Source organism: Mauremys reevesii, linkage group 1 (genome assembly GCF_016161935.1).
Source record: "Mauremys reevesii isolate NIE-2019 linkage group 1, ASM1616193v1, whole genome shotgun sequence".
NCBI lineage: Eukaryota > Metazoa > Chordata > Testudines > Geoemydidae > Mauremys > Mauremys reevesii.
The window spans coordinates 76,571,521-76,587,919 of record NC_052623.1 but is presented as its reverse complement, the minus strand read 5'-3'; positions in this window follow the sequence as shown (position 1 = coordinate 76,587,919).

The window sequence follows — 16,399 nt, the reverse complement described above, 5'->3', positions numbered from 1 at the left end:
ACAGATATGTGAAAATAAACATTTTAGGTGTGAGACTTGGGGCTAAACACACAAGAGGACTTACGCACCTAACTGCCCCTTTAGGTGCCTAAGTCCAACATTTAGGTACTTCTGGCATTCACAAAATTGCCACTCATCTGCTTTCCTACTTTGTAGGTGATCAAGTTGCCATGGCATCTGAGTTTCTGCTAATGGGCATGCACAAAGCTGCCTAAGTCTAGACACCACCAAACAGCTCAGTACCTACCTCACACCTATAACCTGGAAGGATTAACAAACTAGGCTGTACCTTGTCTACCTTGCCTGCAGGCCCAATTTGGTAGATGTGCTCAGAGAATATCTAATCCCCACAAAAGATACCCTCCTACACATACTCCTTCAGCTTGGTGGGGACCAACTTCTTGGGAGGCGTGGGGCCTAAGCCCTTCTCATCGGCATTTCTTATTGACAGCTTAGGTGGCTTCCAACCCAACTTGCTGGCTTCCGTGAATCCCATTTTAAATGTCTTAACTCTCTCCATACACTGTAGAGCAGGGGTCGGCAACCTCTGGCATGCGGCTCGCCAGGGTAAGCACCCTGGCGGGCCGGGCCAGTTTGTTTACCTGCCGCATCAGCTGGTTCAGCCGATCGTGGCTCCCACTGGCCGTGGTTCACCGTCCCAGGCCAATGGGGAGGTGTGAAGCGCTGTGGCCAGCACATCCCTCACCTGCGCCGCTTCCTGCCACCCCCATTGGCCTGAGATGGCGAACCGTGGCCAGTGGGAGCCACGGTCCGCCAAACCTGCTGACACGGCAGGTAAACAAACTGGCCTGGCCCGCCAGGGTGCTTACCCTGGCGAGCCGCGTGCCAAAGGTTGCCGACCCCTGCTGTAGAGGGAGCCTGGGCACCTAACTCAGGACTGTGAATTCCACTGGACAGGAAGCCTAAAAGTAAGCACTGCAAAACTCAACATGGCAATGCCTAAACCCCTTTTTTGAATCCAGCCTTTGGTGCTAATGGACCAGATTCATTTGGACCACTGCAAGATGTGAACATTCAGAATTTGGGACTGGTCTGGAAGTATGAGAATTTCCAGTAACCCCGAAGAATCCCTGAAAAGTATAGTTTGATGCTGCTAATAGAATATATTTTCAAACTACCCTACCTAGTGAATAAGTGAACCTGCATAGCAATATAGGGTAGTGTAGAATACCACAAAGTATTAGGGTGAAGTCAGAGGAGTTTCTGGATGCTATTTGCTGGAGGTAGCTGAAGCAGCTAAGTACCATACTCGAGTGAATACTTTCCTTTGCTCACCTATGAGACACTAAATCTAATTGCACTGCAATTTGTTTCTTAGCAATCTGTCTCATGCCATCAGTACTACTAAATTCAATAAAAACATGTGATTCACTCAAGCCTTTGCTAATCTCTTATAACTTAATTAGGCTTCAGGGCACAGTTGTCATGAAGGGATGGTGCTGATTGTAGATACAGGCCATCATCTGACAGAATCATGGTCTGCAAAGTACTTTGAGTTTTCTGTGCTGGACTCACAATTATTTCTGCTGTCTGTTAATGGATTTCCTCAAACTTTTACAAGCACCTGAATCAGTCACATTTTTTGTCAGTTATTAAATAAGTGCTAAATATTATTATATTCCCCCATCCTATTACATAAGTTTTTCTTGTTACCTTCTCTCTTCAACTGGCTCTGGAGTTTCTCATCTCAGTGTAGTGTCTAATCAGAGTAGCTCATGTTGAAACTGCAAGTACTCATGGGAAAAGCAGGATGCCTCAACACATGTGAGTACCCATCACTTTCCAAGAAGTGTGGCATCAAATCGAAGGCCTTCCCTTACCTTAGATTCCTTGATTGATGGTACCCAGAAAACAGTAAAATCCTAGCACATCTGAAAAGTCTTCATGATTTACAATCATTACTTACTCTTTTTGGTTATTTCAAGTGTTCTTAAACATAGATACATGTATATTAGAAAGTGATGGCTTTATTCTTAAGAGAGAGGGAAACTACATTTTCTTTCATCTACCAGCTTTTATGCTCTTCTGGTAGTGCATTGCAGCTTACCCCTCCTCCCCCAATCCTTCATATTATAGAACAATTCAATGTATTTTAGGAAACAAGAATTCATTAATATATAGTCCGACATGTAAAGTAGCCTATACCCTTAATTAATGTAAAATATGGGAGGGAGAAACTGTTGACAAGTTTAAAATTAATGGCATAAGTATTGGTACTTGTGGTAAATTCTAATTATATACATTTTCATTTGCAGCAGCTTGAAAATAAAATTGAATGTGTTCCAGAATGAATCAGTATTCCTACATCAGTAATATGGTGCCTGTATTCTCCCAGTAAAAGGAAAGTAAATGTTTTGTCTGCATTATTAAACACTCCTAGGAAAGGATTCTATCTAATTATAGGGCCAATTGTTTCAGACCCTGTGGCAGAGGGGTGAGGAGCCAGGTGTAAGGAGCCTTCCCCATCTAATTTGCCCAATGTACAGGGTCTAGCAGAGTTGGGAGGCAGCACATTTTCTCCTCTTCTAAGGGTTGATACAATAGATACATTCCTGCTGCACACTGGAGAGCACCACACTCTTTAGTGCAAGCACTGGTGGGATGGCACAATCTGTCCCAATGACTGCAATGTTCCTGAGATGCCTAATATATAAACAGAGGCCACATTCCTGAAAGTTACTCTGCATGGATGCAGGGGTCCACACATGAGGAGTAACTTGCAGGATCAAGGCCCAAGGGCCCACTTTAACTCCCAAAGAAGTCTAAGGCAAAATTCTTATTAACTTCAATGCAAAAAGGATCAGTCCCAAACATTTGACTATATGAAAAAGTATAATATAGTGTAACTCCCCTGGTGTCTCTGAGGTACAAACTCAGGAGGTGTGGGACAGAGAAGTCTGTGTCTCAGAAATAGCTTTCCAGTTCCAACGGAGAGTCTGAGTCCTCCTCACACTGGGGGAACAAGCTGAGATATATAAGCTTTCTGCTTTTCCTTTTCCTCCTGGCTGAGGTAAATCTTAGGAATTGGGCTGAAGGCTATGGCAGCTGAGGTAGCTGACTGAACATTCTGTATGGCAGTAACTCCATTCACAAGGGCGTGGCTGGCCCTGTGGGAACCTAACTCAATGGAGTTGCCCAACTGAGGATTGGGAAAATTGTAAAACCAGTCAATCTGTGAGGGGAACTGGACTTCCCTTCCTCTATGGCTCTCTCCACTGCCCTTTCTCTCTTTCGTTTCAACTGACACTATAGAGGGAAGGCTACCTCCTCTCTCCCAGGCTTCTGCTCTCTGAACTCCCCTCTATTGGGATATCTCAGGCTGATGCTTTAGTTCCCTCCCCCTAGCGCCCCCTCTGCTTAAGGGAGGGTTGCCTGGCAATGGGGCAGCAATGGTCCTAGGATGCAATCTTTGGCCATCGCTGGGCATGGTAAATTTCACAGCCACCCTCATGGTAAGAGGTTATAAAAGTATGATTTTTCAATATGTGAAAAAGTTTACAAAACAGATAAATATAATGCATTAAAAGCCAGACACGTGCATCTAAATAAATACATAACTTATAAGTAAACAGATGCTCTGATATTAACATGGTGAGCGCTACAAAAATATGTAAGAATTAAACAAATAGGTAATAAAAGGTAATAATTGGAGATATACCAATCTCCTAGAACTGGAAGGGACCTCGAAAGGTCATCGAGTCCAGCCCCCTGCCTTCATTAGCAGGGCCGATTTTTGCCCCAGGTCCCTAAGTGGCCTCCTCAAGGATTGAACTCACAACCCTGGGTTTAGCAGGCCAATGCTCAAACCACTGATCATCATAAAATTGTCTCCAAAGCCCAACAATGCTGTAGAAAGTTAATTGTGTGCCACAAAAATACAGGCAATGTAAACATGTTAGAGAGCCACTGTCAATCTCTCTTTCTTAAAGAAAAGTATACTTCATGCACATCCATGGGAGAATGCCTTGAAGACTATTAGTTTCTAATCAAAACACTTGCTGCTCTGAGCCCCAGACTACTGAGGAAGCAGAATGAGTTTTAAAATATTTTATACTATTATACTGAAGTCTTTAAAATATGCACATCTCAAATGCACCCTTCAAGAATACAGCATGAGACATACTCTTCTTTAAGAAAGATCTGTGTTTTGGGGCTTGATAAGTTGATGTTGTTTCTTTAAATATGGAGGAAATATAACTATGGTGAAATGAGACCCTTCACTTTCAACATGACACAAGAACAGAACATCAATACTCAGGTACAGTACAGCTGATGCTTGATTGTAATTATCACCAGCAGTGCTACTAGTAGCAGCCAGGGACACCTCTGTTGTCACAGGCCATCTGTATCCTGTCAATTGGTACACAAAGTTAAGCTGATTTTCGTAGGGCTCCTTCATCTTGCACACCCCAGTAATAATACAGAACAATCTAACTTATTCTTCATTAGATTAATGTAATGTAATGTCATTACAATTAAATCACAGTCAACATGTAAGGGATAATTTCTAAATGCATCTTTTTAGCTCCAAGTCTATCACTTTGCATTGCTGCACCGAGAGTGCAAGGTGGATAGAGAAAATTGAAGGCTTTATTTCCATGTGCTGATAAATGACATGAAAGTAATAATGGAGTGTTGATACATTGTATGGAGGCCACCAGAGCATTCTCCACAGGGAAAAAATAGAGGGGAAAATATGACAGGGTATAAATAAAACTGGGAAGTTGTTTGCCTTTAAAGTTTGTTAGGCAGGATGACTGAACAATGTGTCCTCCAGACACCTGCTAATTGTTGAACATTTTTCTTTTAGAAAGGCTGAAAATGGTTTTCTGTGGGGAAAGGACACAGAAAAATATTGTAATGAACACACTGGGTCATTATGGTGTAATCCCTGCCAACTCCTGAGAATGAGCTGGTAGGAGGAATAGATTGATAACAGGCCATTATGAGTGTGGCAGGAACCCAGAGCAACATCTGTTCCAAGGAGACCACTGTGTTACCTAGAGTGAGGGCAGTAAGGATCAGGGAATGGAATTAACAGACAGAGAGACAATGTATGTTACAGCAGGTTGGAGGTAACAATCTAGGAGGCAAGGATAATTAGCAGCATGGGCAGCAATTGGAAGAAATGGGCCTGGGAAAAGAAGCCTCTGTAGAGCTGGAGGAGGGAAAAAGAGGGGCTTGAGGAGGGCAGAGAAAGAGCAGCTCAGCAGAAAAGGAGCTATGTGACCACATTGTTATGTACACTGCAATTGGACAGCCGCAGCTGGCCTGTGCCAGCTGACTCGGGCTCGTAGGGCTCAGGCTATTGGACTGTTTCATTGCAGTGTAGACTTCTGGGCTCAGGTTGGAGTCTGGGCTCTCAGCCCTCCCACCTCGCAGGTACCTAGAGCCTGGGCTCCAGCCTGAGCCCAGAAGTCTTCACTGCAATGATACAGCCCCGTGAGCCCAAGTCAGCTCGTATGGGTCAGCCATGAGTTTGTAGTTGCAGTGTACACATAGTTATTATGTGTCTGGGAGTAGACAAGGGTGCCATTAAGAAGGAGGAAGCCTAGTCAGGAGAGCTGGTATGGGAGGACAATGTAGTATTTCAGTGATGACTGGTAGTTTTTAGGGTTCAACTACAACAGCACATTTCAGAGAATAGCTGTCAACATATGTGAACTGTTTTAAAACAAACAAGGAAACATCTCTTAAATGTAATTGTATATTTCACCCTTGGGCTTTCAAGAGAAACTTGGGACATGTTAATACAGAAAGAAACCTCAATGTCCATTTAAATTCTGTTCCTCTTGGAGAGAGCAGTTAACTTTTGTACATCACACTATTTCTTTTCTTCGATTTGTCCAAATCATTTTAAACATTATTCATAACATTTCCTGCTCTTGTTGCTGCTGATCAAACCTAATGCTAAAATAGAAATGCTAAAAGTGAAAAAAAAATGGGTTTTGATATTAACCAAAATAATCTGAAAGATCAAAACTTGCAGAAACTTAATACTCCACTATTGAATGTATCTTTCATAGTAAAGACAAGCCTTCTGCACTCCCATCCTGGTTTATCTACTGACTTTACAACAGGGAATGGAAGCACCGTGTTGCCCACAAAAGGAAACCAATATTCTGGCCACAGATATGCCCCTATAGACAAAGCTGCCAACATTTAAGTTTATAAAACTGTAAAAGTTGTGACATAGTCTAATCTGGGTTGGCTGGAAAACTAAGCCATTTGTGCCTTTGAAATATCTGACTGTAGCTTGAAGAGACCCAATCCTTCTCTACTTGAGGCACTATAGAGCTCTACTCATAGCACTCAAGTATCAGAGGGGTAGCCGTGTTAGTCTGGTTCTGTAGAAGCAGCAAAGAATCCTGTGGCACCTTATAGACTAACAGATGTTTTGCAACATGAACTTTCGTGGGTGAATACCCACTTCTTCGGATGCAAGTAGTGGAAATTTCCAGGGGCAGGTGTGTATATATAAGCAAGCAAGAAGCAAGCTAGAGATAACGAGGTTAGATCAATCAGGGAGGATGGGGCCCTGTTCCAGCAGCTGAGGTGTGGAGTCCTGTTGGTTTCTTTCTTGGGCTTGTCTTGCAGTAGGAGGCTTCTGGGTACACATCTGGCTCTGTTGATCTGTTTCCTTATTTCCTCGTGTGGGTACTGTAGTCTTGAGAATGCTTGGTGGAGATTTTCTAAGTGTTGGTCTCTGTCTGTGGGGTTAGAGCAGATACGGTTGTACCTCAGTGCTTGGCTGTAGACAATGGATCTTGTGGTGTGCCCGGGATGGAAGCTGGAGGCATGAAGGTAGGCATAGCGGTCGGTAGAAAGAAACCAACAGGACTCCACTGGCCATCACATACAGCCCCCAACTCAAACCCCTCCAACGCATCATCAGGGATCTACAACCCATCCTGGACAATGATCCCACACTTTCACAGGCCTTGGGTGGCAGGCCAGTCCTCACCCACAGACAACCTGCCAACCTGAAGCATATTCTCACCAGCAACTGCACACCGCACCATAGTAACTCTAGCTCAGGAACCAACCCATGCAACAAACCTCGATGCCAACTCTGCCCACATATCTACACCAGCAACAACATCACAGGACCTAACCAGATCAGCCACACCATCACCGGTTCATTCACCTGCACATCCACCAATGTAATATATGCCATCATATGCCAGCAATGCCCCTCTGCTATGTACATCGGCCAAACTGGACAGTCTCTAAGGAAAAGGATAAATGGACACAAATCAGACATTAGGAATGGCAATATACAAAAACCTGTAGGAGAACACTTCAACCTCCCTGGCCACACAATAGCAGATTTTAAGGTGGCCATCCTACAGCAAAAAAAACTTTAGGACCAGACTCCAAAGAGAAACTGCTGAGCTCCAGTTCATCTGCAAATTTAACACCATCAGTTTAGGACTAAACAAAGACTGTGAATGGCTTGCCAATTACAGAACCAGTTTCTCCTCCCTTGGTTTTCACACCTCAGCTGCTGCAACAGGGCCCCATCCTCCCTGATTGATCTAACCTCGTTATCTCTAGCTTGCTTCTTGCTTGCTTATATATACACACCTTCCCCTGGAAATTTCCACTGCTTGCATCCGAAGAAGTGGGTATTCACCCACGAAAGCTCATGCTGCAAAACATCTGTTAGTCTATAAGGTGCCACAGGATTCTTTGCTACTCATAGCACTGACATTCAAAGTGAGGCACAGCCTCAGGCATGCTGAGCGACCTACATCTCCTTGGTCCTAACCTCTTCTCTCAAGGTGTTACTTGTGTGACTGACATCAACTAGGCCTATTTTCCTTCCTTTATGATGTGAATTCAGTTCTATCACTTGACTCAACCTTCCTCCTTCTGCTCCCTATGCTGGGACTTAGAGTTCATTTCTATTGGCCTACTCAATACCTTCTCCTTCCCCTTCACTCTAACTCATCTGTTGTGCTCACCATCCTGTCCAATTGTCAACTCACTGCTGTTGTGCCTCATATTACTCAGACAGCTCTAGCCTCAGCAGTTGCCCTTGTCAAGTGGACAGGAAATCAGACACATTTACATGCCTTAAAAGTATTTTTACTTAGCCTAGACTGCTGGGCAATAGCCTAGTGCAACATCCTTACTCTTTAATTAAGCCCTCATTAATTATAGATCTTGGAAATAATATGAATTACATGAATGTTAAATATTATATTGTTGATCATAACTGCAAATATTATAGCATAGACAAGGTAATAAGAAATACATTATAAATCACATACTTCTATACAGCACTTCAGATACTTTAGTGCCTAGATTCCACAGACACTGTGCTATATAAATACCTAAGATAGACAGATAAAAATACATGACTTGAATAAAACATCAAAACAGTGATGGCAGGATGAATCTGTCACTTTTTGTACTTGATGTAGTGTCTTTTATAAAATGGGAAACAGCTAAAATGATAATTTTTAACTTTTTTCCCCAAGTGAGGGTTTCATTAGTGGGATTGGGGTACTGTGCAATACTATAATTTCTCTGATCTAGAGATCTTTTTCCTCTTGTGGGGGGACTTGGGATTGTCCCAGACAGTGGCAGGGGACTTCATCATTTTTAAAGTTGTGCAAATTTCAGCAGGGTCACATTGCAGGGGCTCATACAAACCTTTTTCTTCCAAGTTGATTCATGTTGTTTCTCACCCTTTGAGTTTCTCTTTGAGTCAGACTTGTCAAGCATCACCTCATTTTGCATTTGCTAGGCTGACAACCTACTATATCTATCATGATTAAACCTATGGGAACTTTTACCAGAAAGTTAAAAATCGCCAGATAAATTTTCATTTCAAAAACCTCTCAGGGAATACATGAATAAATATAGCATGACTTCATCAAACAAGAATGGCAGCATGATTTTCTTCTTATCCAGACTTTTTTTGTTGTTGTTTAGTTTGGTATCACTTATAAAATACTTATGCTTGTAGACTTCAATAAGAATGCATTGAAATGTTGTCATATTACCATTATTTACCCATGCTAACATGTTTTACTGATATTTAAAAACTTGCCTCCATTTTTACAGACATAGTTTTGGACTTCTGAGTGCAATTACTCGTGGGCACAAATGCCAGCACTTAGATGTCTAATGAGCTCACCTGTAGGTGTAATTGCATAGTTATATACTGAATGCTAGCACAAAGCTCTGCCATTGGCCTCCTGTGTTGACCTCTTGGTGCCTCTTTTTCCATCTGTAAAATGGAATTAAAAATACTGACCTGCTTTGCAAAATGCTCTGAGGTCAATAGAATAATCATGCTATGTAAGAGGTAGGTGTTATTGTTACTATTTGCATCAGCAAACAAGTGTGGGTACAAAAATTGAGGGATGTGTATGTATATTCTGTGGTTTGATGGAACATGATTTGCATATGTTGTTCAATTTCATTACATTTTAATGGTTCCTGTGCACAGATCTCAGCCTGTGTATTGCTTGTGATCTCGTCTCTGCAAGTATTGCTTGGTGAATTCCTTGTGACATTTACCCATAGCTCAGTGGAACAGTGCAAGACCTGCACAAGAGGCTCGGTGGAGCTGCTAAACAGGGAGGTTGAACTCCCCCTTTCAGCCACAGAAATGGTCTCTGTACCAGCGTGGCACACTGGCAAGCTGATGCAGAAGGCCATAATGGAGGCAGACTAAGGAAAGGACCATAGCATCCACATGTATGCCCAATTGGTGTGGAGAAGTTATAGTTGCTACTCCAGCCTCCAGGCTTGAGCTACTATCTTCTTATGGAAGGGCTGCTCAAAGTGCCTGATTCTGCTTCCATTGAACGAAAATACTGGCATTGATTTCAGTTTTGCAGGAGCAGGTCCTAAATTCTTCTCCCTAAGGAAGGGAAGGCCCCAAGAACCTGCCCTTCATGTTGAAGGAGGGATGAGACATATTCTATCACAGGATGATTCTTCACTGAGAGGTTAAGCAGCTGACAGAAGGAAGACCTATAATAATATGTACTGGCACCTACCAGGGGAGCACATATGATATCAGAGGGCTTTCTCATCTAGCAAAGGCATAACAAGATCCAATGCCTGGAAGTTGAAGTCAGTGAAAACAATGAGAATAAATAATCATTGGAAAAGATTACCAAGGTATGCGGTAAATTCTCCATCCCTCAGACCTTATAAATGAAGACTGTCTGCCTTTTCAAAAGATATGCTCTAGCTTAGTCAGGTGTTATTGAGGTAGATGCAGTAATCACTGGGTTAAGTTCTATGGCATGTGTTATGCAGGTGGTCAGATTATGTGATCATAATGATTTCTTCTAGCCATGAAATCAATACATGAATCTATCTAGCAGAAGGAAAGTTGGTCTATAGAAGCCCGTATCCCTAAGAGAGATTTTAGTTGCTGTGAACAGGGATTGTCCAGTTAGCTTTCCCTTGCCTTGGGGGTATCTTTTTTGAATTCTTGACAATGAGAATTATTTTATTTCATTAATTAAAATGTCTTTTTTATTTTTGGTCAGAGGGAGAGGTTTAAATCTTGGTGTGATGACAACTCCCCTTACAGGTCCAGCAGCTCATCAGTTTTAAAGTTCTTCAAGATTATACAAGCCATAGCTTCCACTGATGTAAATCGGCATAGCTGAGGATCTGATACCACATCTCCTCATATACCAACTAAGCAAATGATCAAGGTAGAAATTAATATTTATATTTAAAATGTTTATGAGACAAATGCTTTAAAGTTTAATATTTGTTTAAATGTTAACATTTCACACAGTTTAATCAGAGAATTTGATTTTAAATTATTTCAATTTCTGGGATGCTGAGTGAAACATGCCTTGAATTAAAAGACAACAAACCATACTTTACATCAACGAATATGTCATTGTATTTATAGCAAACCTGATCTGTCTACTCTGAAATTCCAGTGCTTTAGAATGTGATTGTTTTTCTTGCACATTACTATATCTGAGAGGAAAACCCTTTGTTATCTTTTCAAACACAATCAGAAAGGCTGCCCATCCATCTGCATCTTAATTTACATGGCTGGGAAAAATGCTGGAAAAAAAAGTGCCCGTGAAGCCCAGTCTCTGGAGACTGTGTGAAACTGAAGTTGAACAAAAATTAACTCCTGAGACTGAAATAACTAGTTGATCAATCTAAATTTAGCATTTTGTTTGGATGTATGATTCACTTTTGATAAAGATCAGTAAATGTAATCCCTTAATTAAAAACAAAACAAAACAAAAAAACAGTTACCAGAACTTTTGAGACCAACATAAAAATATACTGTACTACTTGCCTATCACCCCAACTGATCCCAGTGTTGGTGAGTTGTCTTATTCACCAGTTGTGCAACAAAATGTTTGTTGGATATTTGCTGCCCAGATAAATTACCTGAACAGAGGTTGCTAAAGCTGTTGCAGACTGAAAAGAGAACAACAAGAGAAACGTATGGTAATATTTCATTAACTCAGGGGGGTATTGCCAAGATGCCTGTAAGGTGCTCAGATACTACAATGACTGAGGCTATATAAGTACCTAAATAGTCCCATCCTGCAGTCTTTACCTGTTTGCATACACACAGACCAGGTCTTTCTCACCCCAGAGCCTTTTTCCTACCTACCTAAAGGCTTGTCTATATTAAAAAATCGTATAGTGTAAAATGTATCTTAGCACATTAGACAAGGACTCTCCTTTGGACCCTAAGTTTAAGCAAGATAAGATGAGTAAACGCTGAGTTTTAAATATGTTAGTTAACTCATATTAATTAAAACACATTATAGCACAGCATAATTTTCCACCATAGACAAGCCCCACATGTGGTGTACCCAGCATTCACTGTTAAGATTGTATCTCACTGTGAGCCTGACAGGTAGACTTGCTTCAACTCTTGTCTTCTGGTGCAAGAGAGGCCATATGGGTAACTCTAGCAGTTAGTCTTCTGGCCTGGACAGTGAAAACATAGGCTTCTTCTCTCTCCTCACCTTACCCAGACCTGGGCAGGCTGGTTTTACTCTCTTCCTGCTGGTTTTAACTTGCAACTGATAATTGCTTGTATAGGGAAAGCAGCGTCTCTCCCTATCGAATGCCTTCTGTGCCTGAGTTCTTTTGGGGACAATTCGTTGAGGATACATCCCACTGTGAAGCTGAGTGCTTGCAGCCAGAGTTCCTCTGGCTAAGAAGCAAAGTGGAGTTGTCTCTCTTACACTGCAAACAGTACTTAAGAGCTTCATCTTTGCTACTGGAAGCCAACTCCCTTATCTACTTGAAACAATATGCTAATTTGTCTGGATGAACATGTAAGAACGATCCCAGCCACGTGTAGGCTGTCCTGGGTGTGGGGTTGGTTATCAAGCCATGTTGTCTAGGTCTGTGGCCCAGTAACCATGCTTTCTCTTCTTTGCCCCAGTGTTGTTCTCTGGGTCTCAAGCACACACATTTATTTTCACTTTTTCAGATGCTGTTTCTATATTGTCTGTCTTTGGAAGCTGCTTCTCTCAAGCCTCCAACATATCAGGGAACCTACATATATGACAATGGATAGCTAGATAGTATGGTGGATTCTTCTCTATGGAATTTTCCCCTCCTAGAATAACCTGCATCCAGAAGATAGAATAAAGCTGATACTTAACATCCATTAGCTATAGGATATGAATGGTGATATAAACTGGGTACAACTGTGCCCTATACTTATTTATTTATTTACTTTGCCAACTCTAAACTAAACTTTATTTCAGGGATGATTCCCTACAATTGTTTCAGAGAGAGCAGTCCTTTAATCCTCTCATTACTTTTAACTCTCAGTCACAGTTCAGACACTTATATTGTTAATAGAAGCAATTGGATCACACAAGCAGTGTAAAGTGTAATTGTACTCTGAAAAGTTAGTCTGTAAAAATAGCATCAGGGGGGCTCCTTGTTTATTGTCTATCAATAATTCCAGATAAAATATGCTCAATTCACAAGTAAAAACTATTTTTTTCTAACTTCAAACTCAAGCTGGGAGCTGGGAGTCAAGCCAGGTTACTTTCCTTCATGTACAGCATCTCCAATAATTAAGGTTCTTCAGACCAAAATGGCTTGGTCTTCTTATTAATGCATGAAGAGCTTGTGTTTAACACTTCAATTACTGTTGTTTAAACATTTCAAAAAACAGGAACAAAAGCTTGCTGTAAACTGCAGCTTGCTAAAATCAGTTCTACCCCCTGCAGACCAGAAACCTGCCTTCCAAAATGGAGGTTGATCTTTGGTATCTGCAGCCATCTCTAGCATCCTTATATAATATCTTTATTTTTTTATACATAAAATAAATAAATAAATAAATAAAAATTTGTTATTGTGATGCATACGCTAGAGGGCACACATCCCAGGAATTCCTTTGCAGTAGCACAACCTTACTGCACCTCTGGATTTGAGATGTTACTGTAGACTCAAAAGTGTGTGATATGATGTAAAGCTGCAAATCTCGTTCTAGTTCTGGCTGCTTTGGAGAATTATCTAGTCACTTCTCCTCAAGTTCCTTCTCCTGTAAGGCTTGGTATCTATTTGCAACTGTTTAGTGGATAGTCTGTAGCCTTTCTGTGTCTAGTTCCTTCAAGAGTAGCAGGTAAAACATTCAGGATCCTATTCCTCCTTTTTTGATGCCACCTGTTTCTATTAGTGAAAAGGAGAAAAAATATCTCTCTGAAAGAGCTTCAGATGAAGCCGGTTATGAATTATATTTGTCTCTTTGAGGCTGAAATACAGAATCATAGAAATATAGGGCTGGAAGGGACCAGGCAGGATCAAGTTACCTAGACCATTCCTGACAGGGGTTGTCTAACAGGTTCTTAAAAACCTTCAGTGGCAGGGATTCTTCAACTTCCCTTGGAAGCTTATTCTAGAACGTAACTGCCCTTATAGTTAGAAAGATTTTCCTAATATCTGACCTAAATCTTGCTGCAGTTTAAGTGGACATGGAGAACAATTAATCACCATCCTCTTTAGAACAGCCCTTAACATTGTTGCAGACTGTTATTAGGTTCCCTCAGCCTCCTTTTCTCAAAACAAAACATGCTCTCATATTAGGTCAGGTTTTCTAAACCTTTTATCATTTTTTGTTGCTCTCCTCTAGACTCTCCAGTTTATTTACATCTTTCCTACACTGTGGTGCCCAGAACTGGAAACTATACTCCAATTGTGGCCTCACCAGTGCTGAGTAGAGTGGGACAATTACCTCCCATGTTTTCCATGGAATCATAAAATATAACACTGCGGTTAATACTGCATCGTATTGTTGACCCATATTCAATATGTTACTCACTATGATGCCCAAGATCATTTTCAGCAATACTACTAAATTACTTGGCAGTTATTACCCATTTTGTAGTTGTACACTTGATTTTTCCTTCCTAAGTGTAGTACTTTGCACTTGTCTCTATTGACTTTCCTCTTGTTGATTTCAGACCAATTTTACTAGCTCTTTTTGAATTCTAATCCTGTCCTCCAAAGTGTTTGCAACCCCTCATATCTTTGAGTCATCCACAAATTTTATAAGCAGACTCACTACTCCAAGTTATTCATGAAAGTATTGAAAAGTAGTGGACCCAGTACTGCCTCCTGTGAGACCTCCCCACTAGATATGCCCTCCCAGTTTGACAGCAAACAATTGCTAACAATTATTTAAGAATGGTCTTTCAATCAATTGTCCACCCATCTTATAGTAATTTATTCTAGAGCATATTTTCCTAGTTTTCTTATGAGAATGTCATGTGGGACTGTGTCAAAACTTTACCAATGTCCGGATGTATCATATTTATTTCTTCCCTACATCCCTCATCCATTAATCCACTTATCTGGTCAAAGAAGGAAATTACATTGGTTTGACATGATTTGTTCTTGAGAAGTCCATGCTGGCTATTCCTTACAACCTATTATCCTCTAGATGCTTACAAACTGATTATTTAATACCGTAATTTATTCCACTACCTAAAAGAGTTAGGATGACTGATCATCTTTATTTCCCCTTTTAAAGATAGGTAAAATATTTGCCCTTCTGCAGTCCTCTGGGACCCCACCCATCCTCCACAGCTGTTTCTAGTACAGTAGTGCAAGCCCAAATCTGAAGACCCAGGCTCTAAGACTAAGTGCTTTAGGTTCTAAAATGCAGTGTAGATATACTTTTAGTCTCTGCAGACATATGCATCCTTATGTAACAGGAGTTGCTTCATATACAAAAAGAATGAGGAGTACTTGTGGCACCTTAGAGACTAACAAATTTATTTGAGCATAAGCTTTCGTGGACTAACACCCACTTTATTGGATGCATGTAGTGGAAAATACAGTAGGAAGATATATATATATATATATATATATACACACAGAGGTATATATATCTTCCTACCGTATTTTCCACTGCATGCGTCCGATGAAGTGGGTTTTAGCCCACGAAAGCTTATGCTCAAATGAATTTGTTAGTCTCTATGGTGCCACAAGCACTCCTCGTTCTTCTTGCTGATACAGACTAACACGGCTACCACTCTGAAACTTGTCTTCATACACAAACTATACCTTGGGTGATGCCTGTGAAACCCCATTGCTTTCAGTAGGTTTGCACAGGTTTCATCAATTGGAATAAACTAATGAATCCTGTATTTGATCCACTTTATAATAAAGATGTGCTGCATACAAATGGAGGTGAAAGAGTGAGCTTTATTTTATAGCTGCGGTTACATGACATGGTGCCGAGGGTCACAAAGCCTTTTTCACATGGCAGGTTTCAGTATCCACTGGCCACTGTTATTCACAACTGAGTGGCTCTTCCTTTCTAAAAAAAAAACATTTAATTTGGTCACTATAGAAAACAGCTATGAGTAAGTATATTATGTAAAAAAGGTGTCATTTTTGAAGCAGGTAAAAAAAATGAAATTTCCATTTCACAGGAAATTCCAGCATTTTGAAATTTGTTTTTGTTCTGAATTGGAATGAAATGTTCAAATTTTGGACTTTAACATAGAATGGAAATTCTGAATAATTTCAATTGGGTAACATCAAAACATTTTTAATAATGTCAAAAAATTGTGATATAAAATGTTGATCTATAATAAAATTAATAATTAATCAAAATGAGAATGTTAAAATGAAACATTCTGTCTTTTGTAGATAATTTCCTTGAAATTGTTACATTTCTGCACTTACCAAAAGAAAACTATTCCTCCCTTGTCTTTTGACCAGTTCTAGTTATTTTCACTGTCAGCTGCCAAACTCAAATCATAGGTTAACAATCTCATTTATTCACAGTCCTTCTGACCAACAAGAGTAAATAATTCAGTCACGTTAACAGTAAATTTACAACAGATTAATATGCTCTGGCACCATCTAGCTTACGTTAAGGGTT